This window comes from Macaca fascicularis, chromosome 6, assembly GCF_037993035.2.
Source record: "Macaca fascicularis isolate 582-1 chromosome 6, T2T-MFA8v1.1".
Classification (NCBI taxonomy): Eukaryota; Metazoa; Chordata; class Mammalia; order Primates; family Cercopithecidae; genus Macaca; species Macaca fascicularis.
The window spans coordinates 118,967,913-118,979,520 of record NC_088380.1 but is presented as its reverse complement, the minus strand read 5'-3'; the positions used below and the strand labels follow the sequence as shown (position 1 = coordinate 118,979,520).

The 11,608-nt window shown below is 52.3% G+C and overlaps 1 long non-coding RNA gene across 1 annotated transcript; it reads left to right on the top strand.

The window, feature by feature from the left end:
* The first annotated feature begins 3,729 nt into the window (after window positions 1–3,729).
* Window positions 3,730–11,201, top strand: LOC135971401 (uncharacterized). Its single transcript, XR_010587564.1, has 2 exons — window positions 3,730–4,213; window positions 11,000–11,201. It is a non-coding gene; the product is annotated as an uncharacterized lncRNA (long non-coding RNA).
* Window positions 11,202–11,608: the final 407 nt, after the last annotated feature.

The window sequence follows — 11,608 nt, the reverse complement described above, 5'->3', positions numbered from 1 at the left end:
ATGCCAGCATACACCCCCAAGGTGTGCACACACGCTCTGTACAAGATCACATCCCTCCCTGCCAATATGAGCACACACCCCCAGGGGAGCACACACGCTCTGCACATACTCATGTCTGTCGCTGCAGTCTGAGTCAAACAGTCACAGAGGCAGAGGAGGAGGAAGGACGCGATGGGCACTGAGGTCCTGGGCCGGTTCCCCTCCCTATCTCAGGAGAGACCCCTCATGTGCTCCTGCTGTCACTCACCCTTCTGACTCCATCCTCCATCCTCCCACATGGATCAGGAGGACGCCCACTGCACAGAGCTGTGATGAGCATGAACAGAAGATGGCAGGAGCTCATGCCAAGGTGCTGAGCACGGGGCCTACGGAGTGCTTCTTTCTGCTGTGGCTGACATCATCAAACAAGAGGCTGACACGGCTTCCAGAGAGAAAGTCACTCGCTGAGACACTGAAACGTGTGACCTAGTAGCCTGTGAAGGTCTAAGAACAAACCAACAAACCAAACGGTTTTGTTTGTTTTTCAAACACCACAGCCTGTTTTTTTCTTTTTTTTCTTTTTTTTTTTTTAGACGGAGTCTCACTCTGTCGCCTGGGCTGGAGTGCAGTGGTCGGATCTCAGCTCACTGCAAGCTCCACCTCCCGGGTTTACACCATTCTCCTGCCTCAGCCTCCCGAGTAGCTGGGACTACAGGCGCCCGCCACCTTGTCCGGCTAATTTTTTTTGTATTTTTTAGTAGAGACGGGGTTTCATCGTGTTATCCAGGATGGTCTCAATCTCCTGACCTCGTGATCTGCCTGTCTCAGCCTCCCAAAGTGCTGGGATTACAGGATTGAGCTACCGCGCCCGGCCCTTTTTTCTTTTTTTTAATGCTCTACCTTGGGTATTGTTTAGTTTAATTTCAAAGTAAGTCCAATAAATACACAAAATCACAGGACTGAGCATGGAGCATTGTTTCACTTCATGTCCTCCAGCCTTTAGGACACATTAAGGAAAGACAAGATTCCAGGATTCCCATTTGAAAGGCTGCCCTGGGGCACCTGCTGGGGCAGCCAAATTGCAGCTGTTGATGCTGCCCCCAAGCTGCTTGGATGAAGCAGAAGATTCCGGAGGTCCCTTCTCTTCTGCCCCTCGCCCAGGAGAGAAGGTGGGGGGAGAAAGGTGAGAGAAGACACGAAGAAGGAGGGGGGAGGGAGAGAGGACGGGGGAGAGAGGAGGGGGGAGAGAGGAGGGGGAGGGAGGGGGGAAGGAGGGAGAGAGGAGGGTGGAGGGAGGAAGGAGGGGCATGTTCCATCCACCAAGGCAGCTGCACTGCAGAGAGAATGGAGGGTGTGTTGCCTCTCAGGACAGCAAGTTCATGCTGTTTATATTTGTTAGCATAAACAGTGACCAGCTGAGGACAGGGCTGTAATTGGAGTTGACAACGTTTTATTTTCATAGTTGATATTGGGGACCTGGACCTAAAGCACTGTACCTTGCCCTTTCACCAGTTGGGCCAATGCCTCTCTATACTTGAGTCTATTTGACTAAATACCCAATATTGACTAGGAATTATGGCGTGTAGGATACCCCTTACCACAGTAAGGTCAAACTCACGTTCTAAATGCAATTTGCTCAGGGACTGGCTTCTGACTCCGGGTGGGAATGTTAAGCTCAGTCCAGTTCAATTCAATGAGCATTAATCAAGAAAATCCTAGACCAAGAGCTGTGTTAGACACTGGGTATGGGGTGATGGGGATACGAAGATGTGGAATTAGAACTCGAGAAGCTCAGATGCTCTCATTTAATTCCCTAATGCAATTACCTAGCTTCAATTTGATGGCTGTAATGTCTAAATTCACTTTTTCTTTATTCCAGCTCTACATAACAAAGCATAAATAATCACAGAGGAATGATTCTGTGTTGGACTATTCAGTGGACAGGACAGAGAACAGCATTCTGACCAGTGTGAGACACAGTCTCCCTTCCCAGGAAGCCCGTGAGGTGGCTGCATGGAGCACACGCGTGAAGATTCAGGAGCACGAGCGTCAGGTGACAGGAGGGGCACGGAGGCAGCACCAGACAGATGCCTGCCGTGGGGCCGCTGCCGCCGGGCTGGCCGGGAAGGTCACGGGAGCGGGCGCAGGTGTCTCCCTCCAACTGCACTTGGTTTTCATGAGGACGCGTGCAGGGAAGGGAATGACACTGAAATGCTGTGGCGCTGAGGGGAGGAGGGGAGGGACGCAGGGCTGAGGGCTGGCCACCACCCCTTGCATCCATGTCCCTATGAATGCTGCCAAAATCAGCCCCAATGGGAAGAAGTGAGGTGGGTGAAAGAGGTGGACAGACTTGGCTTCCATGGAATTCACAGATTCCAGTCATTAAAAATCCCCTCTGAGTTTTCATCTGGAAAACTTTGCAAATGTATTTAGGGACAAGAGGCAGAAAATGAAGCCAACACAGTTGGACTCAAACCGCCGCCCTTCTCCTCTCTGCATCCAGGACCCGCCCTGAGCCCCTGAATGCAAGGACCCGGAGCTGCCCAACTCAAGGGCGTGGCCCCTGACCAGAGGAGGGAGCTGCACAGCAGGGCCCCCAGCACGTGGATGGCAGGATCTGTGCTATCTCAGTCCCAGGGCCCCAAGCAGAGAAGGCCTGGGGTTCCCAGCTGAAGTTTTGCTGTCTCCTCTGTCACCAAAGTCGAGAAGGACTGAGTGGGACCAACGCCGGACCTGCAGTCTCCTCGCTCCTCGGTGGCTGCCGATGTGGCCCTCAGGCTGCGGGTGAGACCGTCTAGGGAAGCTCAGACAGCGTCGGGAATCACAGCCACCAGTGCTCCAGGGGCCCCAAAACACAAGCACAGCCTGAGGGAGGCAGCGCCCGCTCAGATCCACGTCCAGGCTTGTGTGCCACACTCGAGAGGCACACGGTACCAGAACATGGCGCTTTAAATGGCTTTGTGGGGTGTAGGAACAGAAAGTGGGGCCTCGAGTGGTTCAGAAGTCACTCCCACCAGCCCGCGGGGACCCAGGCGGCCCCTCTTGACGTGACTGGAGTCTCTCCAGGGCGGGCTCCAAAGTCCCACGGAGGTGAGCCTGGGTCTTGCTCTGACCTGAGGAAGGCCCCTGACAAGCATCCTGAACATGCAGCCACACAGCTGGCTGACTCCTGTGAAGGGACCTGCTGAACCACGAGCCAGGGATGGCTGGAGAGAACTCGACTAACACACGATCCCTGCCCAGGCGCCCACCTGGGGCGTCCACGAGAAAACTACGGAAGCTGTGAAGACGGAGGTGTGCACGGGGCTGGGAGAACACAGGGAGGAGCCGCACCGGGGACCGGGAGGGACAGAGGGCTGGGTCCCACAAGCAAACGAGGGAGTCGCTCAGTGCCATGAAGACCCCAGTGCACCCACAGCTGCAGGCCTGCCTGGCAGCACGACCTTGGCTGCAGGGGCCCAGGACCACGTGTGTTTGGCAGGAGCTGCCCTCCTGGAGCTGCACTATGGGTACCGTCATTTTAGAGGCAGGTACCTGATATCAACGATGACAATCAACCATGCCACCCTGAATTACAGCCGTATCCTCAGCGGGTCACTGTTTACGCTGACAATTACAAAGAGCTTGAACTCGCTGTCCCAAGAGGCAACAAGCCCTTCATTATCACCGCCGCAAGCCTCTGTGCGGCCCTCCTCCCCCGCGGCTTCCCCTCGGGGCAACGTGAAGTCCCATGACAGTGACTCAAGAGCCAGTCCAGTAGCTTCAGTGCAGGAAAAATCACAAAAACTCAAACACATCCTAAACGTGGGCAGTTGGTAGGAGCCGATTCCTAAATTAAACCTGTTGGGAGGCTTTCTGGGCTAGCACAGCTCTGATCACAGGCTTGTGCTTTCTGCTCCCCATGAAGGGGGGCGAGGAGGCTGGGCTCTGCCATTCTGTAGGCTCCGCTATGTGGAGTCCGCCCTGTGGCCTCGGTGGCCCGTGCCAGACAGTGTGACCGTCGCCCGCAGTGAACACTCAGCACAGCAGAGCAGGCTTTGGGAAGAACAGAAAGAGACCTCTAAGCCTGCAGAAGTCGCTAAGCCAGGCACGGCCTCACGTGCACTGCGTGTCAATCACGGCCTAAGCAAGAATCAGCTCTTAATAGTTCCAGTAAATGCAAAGACTGCCCTGGAAAACTGCCTGAACCTTTCTGACTACTCACAGGTGGGGAGCCACTGCCTGACACACAAAGGTAAAGAATTAACCTGAAACTGCATATTATAAAACTTATTTTTAAATGACGGTACTTAATTTAAAAGACTCCCAAAGAATACTGCATTAGAAAGTGACAGAGTGAAACTGTGAGGTTGACCACAGGAGTCCCTGGAAATTTCACCAAATGTTGTGTCAAAACTGGGAAACAGAAGAACCACACCTGATGAAACATTCGATTAATCACTCGAGTCCTCCCCACATAGGAAGTTATGTTAAAAAGTGTTCCCAGAAGGTAAAGTGAGCAGGAGGGCTGTGAACACACAAAGAAAGAGCCACTTCATCCACGACCACGACAAAAGAAACGCTAACAAGTGCCAACGACACGCTGGAGTCCAGGACTCCAGGCGCAGCTGTGATGGGGACACTCAGGGTCCCACTGTCCAGATGGGAAACCACGGTGGAAACACCAGGGAGCCTGTCCCAGGGTGCGGAGCCAGTGAACGGTGGTTCATACTGGGCCAATCCCTGCTGCCAGGCTCTGGGGACAGAATCCTGTTGACTTCACTCTGGGGTGCCAGAGGTGGCAGCATCCCCCAAAGGCACCTGGAGAAGTGGTGTTACCCTCCATCCCCTGTCCCTGGAGTTACCCTCCATCCCCTGTCGCCAGTGTTGCTCACCATCCTCCTCACCTCCAGGCCCCTCTCCCTGTCCTCCCTCATTTTCCTGTTCACCCAGAGCATGTCACATGACTCTTACCTTTTCAAGAGGCTCAGCTGCACCCAGAGGCATTCCAGCCTATTCGGGACGGGACACACACCCTGAGGAAATGCCAGCACAGGGCCGGAAGGGCCTGAGACCCTCTCACTGTCACCCAGGAAGGATGGAACAGCCTACAGTCACGCTGCTTGTCAAGCAGGATGAAAACATCTGTGTCCAAAATATTCTTTTCACTACAACTGTTCAGACCATTCGTGAATGAATCAGTTAAATACCAACAAGGGCCATTCCCACTTATTCTCTGGCTACAGTTTTTCACCCATCAGCAACCACACTCCTAGGACCTATCCCTAACGAAGTATCAGTGCCTTGTGCCTTTTAGGAAAACCTCTTTCTCTCCAGCTTTGTCCTCCTTCCACAAAAGGTGCCTCTGACTGCTTCACTCGCCGTACCAGGATTTCACTTGGCTACAGACAAAAATCTGCATGGGGCTCAGAGGTGGGTGGTCCCCGCATGGGCAGCAGCTCTGTGACATCATCCAAGGAGCCTGGCCCAGGCCTGCCCCACATGCCAGGACTCTGTCTTCTGACACTTGGGCCCCTGAAGCTGCTTTCCCTCCAGGCATCATGCCCCGGGCAAGAAGGCCGGACAAGGACTCAGGGCTGCTGTGGGTCGGGAAAGCCTCCCGACACCTCCCTCTCCAGGACCCCCCATCAGCAGCCCAGCATCTGGACCTGTGTCCCCAGCCACTCCGCCGTGCAAGAGAATTGGTTTTTTAGCTGGGTGCGCTGCTTCCCTAAACAAAGTAGGGTGGTGTTACTGAGGAAAAAGGAAAAAGCTGGCATCTTCTTGGCAACCCCGCGACATCCAGCCACCGGTTTTCACCACCCCAGAGATGTCCACCCAGGGCAGATAGTGTCTTCAACCAAGCGCCACTGACCCAGAAGTGCAGTAATTAGTACACTTTCACCAGAGTCACCCACTCCTTCACCTTTACACCCAAGAAAAACATGTTTGCCAGGCAAATTAGATGTCTGGGAGGTGTAAGGAAACCCGAAGCCTGCTTTAAGCCTCAGACTTTTGAGACAGTTGAGGGCTGTGCACACAAGAGCAGGGCTGCACCCGAAAGCTCTGCTCCTGCCGGACGTCACGGAAAGACCGCATGGCTCAGCCACATGGACCCTTCCAGGACTTCACCAGAGGGACCTCTGTGGTACATGCAACGATGTGCACTTCGTTCAGCCTCGAACAGACCATACTCTCATTCCAGGGTCGGTGATCCACCTCCTGCCATCAGCCCCCCACCTCACCGAGGGTCTGCGTCTGCATCTGTCATAACTTTGCTGTTTTACCCGGGTACTAAAATGCAGCATCAGAATGTTTAAAGGTCTTTAAATACCAACATTCTGGGTGCAGTTCTTGGCACTTTAATGTGGTCACTCAATGCAGGCCTCACAACTCTCAGGTAGCTCATACCTTTCCTACCTAACCAAGGAAGAAACGGAGGCATGGAAGGTGCAGCTCCGAAGGAGCAGGTTAGGATTCAAACCAGTGATCTTCGTCACATGCTGACCTACCTCTCAGGCTGAGATAACGTTCAAAATTAACCAGGTAGAACAGTGTTCCATAAATCAGCCAGAAATGGTCCTTGTGGATGGGCCTGTGGTTATTCCCTGAAGAACAAGACCATTCACCCGAAAATCCACCTGTGTCACACTCAAATGTTTACATATCCAATTATTTTTAAAACACCCCAGTCAAGCATGTTTACAGCCATTTAGATCCATATAGATTGTCTGTTTTGCTGACAATCAACCCAAGACCTCTGTCAGCAAAGGACACGGTGCCAGGTCCAGAGAAGGTGGGACAGAGACACAAACAGGAACCGCTCCGTCCCTGGGAGCCTTGCTCTGATGGGCCAGTGAGGACATATCACAGACTGCAAGGCACACGCAGACGGCAGGCCAAGAGAAGGGGCTGCGCTGCCGGGAGGCAGTGCTTTGAGCTCTAGTGGATGGAACACTGCTAACCAGCGAAGGTGGAGAGAGGGCACCCGTCTGAGAGGATGAAGAGGCAGCAAAGCACAGCTGGCCTCGGGGAACCAGAAGCCACAGGGACATCAGGCTGGGTACTGCTGTCTGCTGGCCACTGGCTGGGGGACTGTACTGGGCCTGGAGGGACATCCCTGACACTCTCCACCGGATGCCAGGGGCACCCCCAGCCCCAGGTGAGAACCACGGATCCCATGGTGAATGAGGCCAGCCTGTGGGAAGTGGGGCTGGGACAGCTCTGCACAGCTTAATAGGAAAATTGGATTCTATTTTGTGGGGCTTTGGTGACGCCAATGACTGGTCAGTGCTGTCCGTCAGGAAGTGATTTGATGACACATTAGAGAAGGGGCTGCCAAGGCCAGCGGGGCACTTGCTGCCTGGGTCCAAGGAAAAGGAAATAAAGGCTGGCGATGTGACAGTGTGGTGGAGCACAAAGGGAAGGAACTGGTGGAGACACAGGGCTGGCCCCGCACAGGGCTACGAGCAGCTACCTGGGGGCTGGCCTATTAATTCTTCTCAGGACCCCAAGAAGCAGCTGTGAGGATCGCTCTCCTGAGGACAGAACTGCTCCAGAACCACACAGTGAGGATCCACAGAAGCAAGATCCGGGCCAGCTCCACAGCGGGCGATCTTGACCCCTCACCCGTGGTCCTGAGGCAGGGATCAGAGCCCCCTGGACACACAGACCCTCCCAGGAACTGCAGGAAGGGGAAGCAGATGCCCCGGACCAGCGGCAGGACCCAGGGTTTCTGCCCTCCAGGTCACATGGGGACCAGCCACTGCACAGGTGGACGGACACACGGTGCTTTAATCCGTGCTGGGGGAAGGAGCCCTCGCTCTCAGGGTGGAAGGGCGGAGACCCCCACCCTCGATGGGGCCCGGCCTCCCTGCTTTAACCCGTGCTGGGGGAAAGGAGCCCTCGCTCTCAGGGTGGAGACCGCAGCTCGATCGGGTCGGACTCCCTGCTGGGCACAGCCTGAGCCACATGACCAAGGCCAGAGAGGATTACCAAGGTTCACCTAGCCCAGCTTCCGGCAGCCCCTGAGGAGGCCACTACCCTCACCTGAACAGCCCTGTCCATCACCAAGCCCCGCCCTCTTCTGCCAGCCCTGCCCCCACAAGGCCCCCGCTTCTCGCATGCAAGCCCCGCCCCCAAGGCCCAGCTTGCCTGCAGCCCCGCCCCACTGTCTCCACCCCATCTCCTGCCAGCCCCATCCCCAAGGCCCAGCTCACCTGGATCCCCACCCTACTAGGCTCCACTCCTCACCTGCAAAGAGCCACCCCTCACTAAGCTCCTCCCATCACTTGCACAGCCCCGCCCAACATAGCACGCCCTTCTAGAAACTCTAGACACACTAGGGTTTCTGCGGCCAAACCTCATGATTCGCTGAGTGTGAGCACGAAGACTCAGTTGCCTGATCTGTTCAGTCAGGTTTTGACATCAAATAGTTTGCTCTAAACTTCTGCAGAATCTTTCAGTTTTCTGAGCCATTTGGGTTTCAAAATTATAAAGAAGAAATTGTGGACCTATACTTACTTGGGTTTATATTAAAATGGATTCATTTGTTTTTTGTTTTGTTATTTGCTTAAACCTTTTCCTTTTTTTTTTTTTTTTTTTTTTTTTTAGCATAGTAACTAAAAATGACAACACTTCACATATTTGGCCAGCTGTTGGCTCTGTGCTATGCTTGATGTTGTAGCAAATGTAAAAGACAAACAGCTAACTGTCCAGAAAGACTGATGCGGCTGTGACTGGAGGCACATGGTGGATGCCATGTGGAGGGCCGAGGACAAGGGCAGGAGGAGGAGTGGGAGCTGCTGCTGCTTGGGGGAGAGGGAAGAGCTGGAGAGGGTGGTGTGAGAAAGCAGCTGCCTCTGGGCAGGGCTCCAGAAAGGGAGCCAGGCAAGTGACTAGGGGGTTCCAGGCAAGGTCCAGGCATGGGTGTCCCGACAACAGACTTAGTGCATTTGTGAAATCCTGCAAAGGCCGGGCAGACACCTGGGTTTATAGTACTGGCTACTATTAATAAGGGCCTCACCCAGAGTGGTAGATTCTTCTCCTCTATTTTTCAAATTTTATAGAAATGTACTTACTTTTGAGACTGGGACTCACCCTGTCGCCCAGGCTGGAGTGCGGTGGCGTGATCTTGGCTCATTGCAGCCTCGAACTCCCGGGCTCAAGGGATCCTCTCACCTCAGTCTCCCGAGTAACTGGGACAAGGTTCCACCATGCCTGGCTCATTTTGTGTGTGTGTGTGTGTGTAGGTGTAGGTGTAGGTGTAGGTGGAAACTTTGTTGTCTAGGCTGGTCTCAAACTCCTGAGTTCAAGCAATCCTCTTGTCTTGTGTATTAGTCTAATCTCACACTGCTATGAAGAAATACCCAAGACTGGGTAATTTATAATGAATGAGCTAAAAAGTAAAGAGGTTTAATTGACTCACAGTTCTGCATGGCTGGGGAGGCCTCAGGAAACTTACAATCATGGTGGAAGGCACCTCTTCACAGGGTGGTATGGAAGAGAATGACAAGTGAAGGGGGAAGCCCCTTATAAAACCATCAGATCTCGTGAGAACATACTCACTGTCATGAGAATAACATGGGGGAACCCCCCTAATGATTCAATTACCTCCTACCAGGTCCCTCCCACAACATGTGGAGATTATGGGAACTACAATTCAAGATGAGATTTGGGTGGGGACGAGGCCAAACCATATCACCTTGGCCTTCCAAAGTGCTGGGATTAAAGGTGTGAGCCACTGTGTCCAGCCATAGAAACTTACGATAAGTCATGTTTCTTGTTTGAGAAATAGCTACCATGAATGCTATTATTATTAAAGCTATATATTATTAGAAAGCAGACATCTCACTGTATCTGCCGATTTTAAATGCATTGATCATCTGATACAAAGTACGGTAAGCTTGGAAACAAGTAATTTAACAGCGGTAGATGATGCAGGTCATAGTGGGCCGCTTTATGCATGACTGTTGGATGGCAGGCTCCTTAGATTGGGCTGAGGAGACCCGAGGTCTCACCTCTGCCAGCGACTTGCTGTGTGCGCTTGGCCAGGTGACTCATGGCACCTGGACAGAGGGGGTGGCACGTGTTGTGGTGATCACAGGGACATGGTATGTGATTGAGAGAGGGCTGGGTCAGCTGGCATGACTGGAAGAGAAGACAGTTTCTTTCATACCAAAGAGTATGGACACTTACCAGGAGGCTTGCCTAGGGTAGGAGAAGACCTTCCACCCTGCCCCAGGAGTGGGGAGTCTTTCATCTTTTTGGGGGGCATTTCTATCCTCCCAGCCCCTCCAGCTCTTCTGGAAGCCCCAGCTTTGTGCTTACAGCTACCACCGAGAATCCATCCCAAACTAGGAGAAGCAAAGACTGATCCTGGACCCTCTCCCCACTGTCGCCGGTAGCCCACTCCAGCATTGCCCCTCCTGCAGGCCCGTGCTTCGCACTACAGGAGATTATATGCACAGAAACAGGAGGCACACAGCCGATGTTGGAAGGGGTGCTGTGTTACTGAGGTGCAGTACACAAAAGCAGGAGGCACTCAGCAGGCGTTGGAAAGGGTGCTGTGTTATTTAGGTGCAGCACAGTACCGTGGGAAGGGCAGACACCAGGGTGAATCCTGGCTCTGATTCGGGCAGCTTGTTTCATCACCCTGAGCCTCAGTTTTTTCATCTGTAAATGAGGATGAGACTACCTCCCTCACAGGATTCTATGTGACATGATTAGAAAATGCCTAGCCAAAACAGAATAAAAAATTTAAAAATAAAAAAAATGGAAAATACCTAGCCAGTAATAAGCACTCAAAAATATACATTTATACACACACATTCTCATTTGCCTTCTTTAGGTCTTACTTTCCTTGTTTGTAGGATAAGGGACTTGGACAGGACGGTTCTGTTCTCTGCAGCTCTGAAATACTGGCTTCCCGGTATCATCTAATTTCAGGCAGAAAAGCCAGTTTTCTCAGTGTGTCGAAGATCACCATTTCACAGGCTATTTTGTCTACATTTAACTGCTCGTGTTTTTCTGGTTAACTCAGGTGACATCTGTTCCCGAGCTGTTCCTGACGGCCATGAAGCTCAGCCACGATGACAGAGGAACCAGGTATTTACACCTGGCCAGAGAAGACACGAACAATCTGTTCAGGTACGTGGTGCATTGTAAGAACATGGTCTTGAATGTTTTATTTAAATCAAGGATGTCCAATCTTTTGGCTTCCCTGTGCCACATTAGAAGAACAACTGTCTTAGGCCACACACTAAATACACTAACACTAAGGACAGTTGATGAGCTAAAAAAAAAATAAATAGAGGACCTCAATGTTTTAAGAAAGTGTAGGGATTGTGTTGGGATGCATTCCAAGCCATCCTGAGCATGCGGACTGCAGGCTGTGGGTTAGACAAGCTTGGTTTAAAGCACTGACTGTATGTTACGTGGTTGAAATATCATCTCACTAGTATTTTTATTGACAGAGCATCTTGAAAAATAAGGAAAAGCTTACACGGACTTACAATCTCATCAAAATATAATTTTATAGTCTGAATCAATGATTTACATTACAGTTGGGAAACCCTGGGTTGGAGGATTGTGGTGTCAGAATGATTTCTAGTAGCCCGAGGTGATGATGCGTCTGGGAACTGTGTCCACA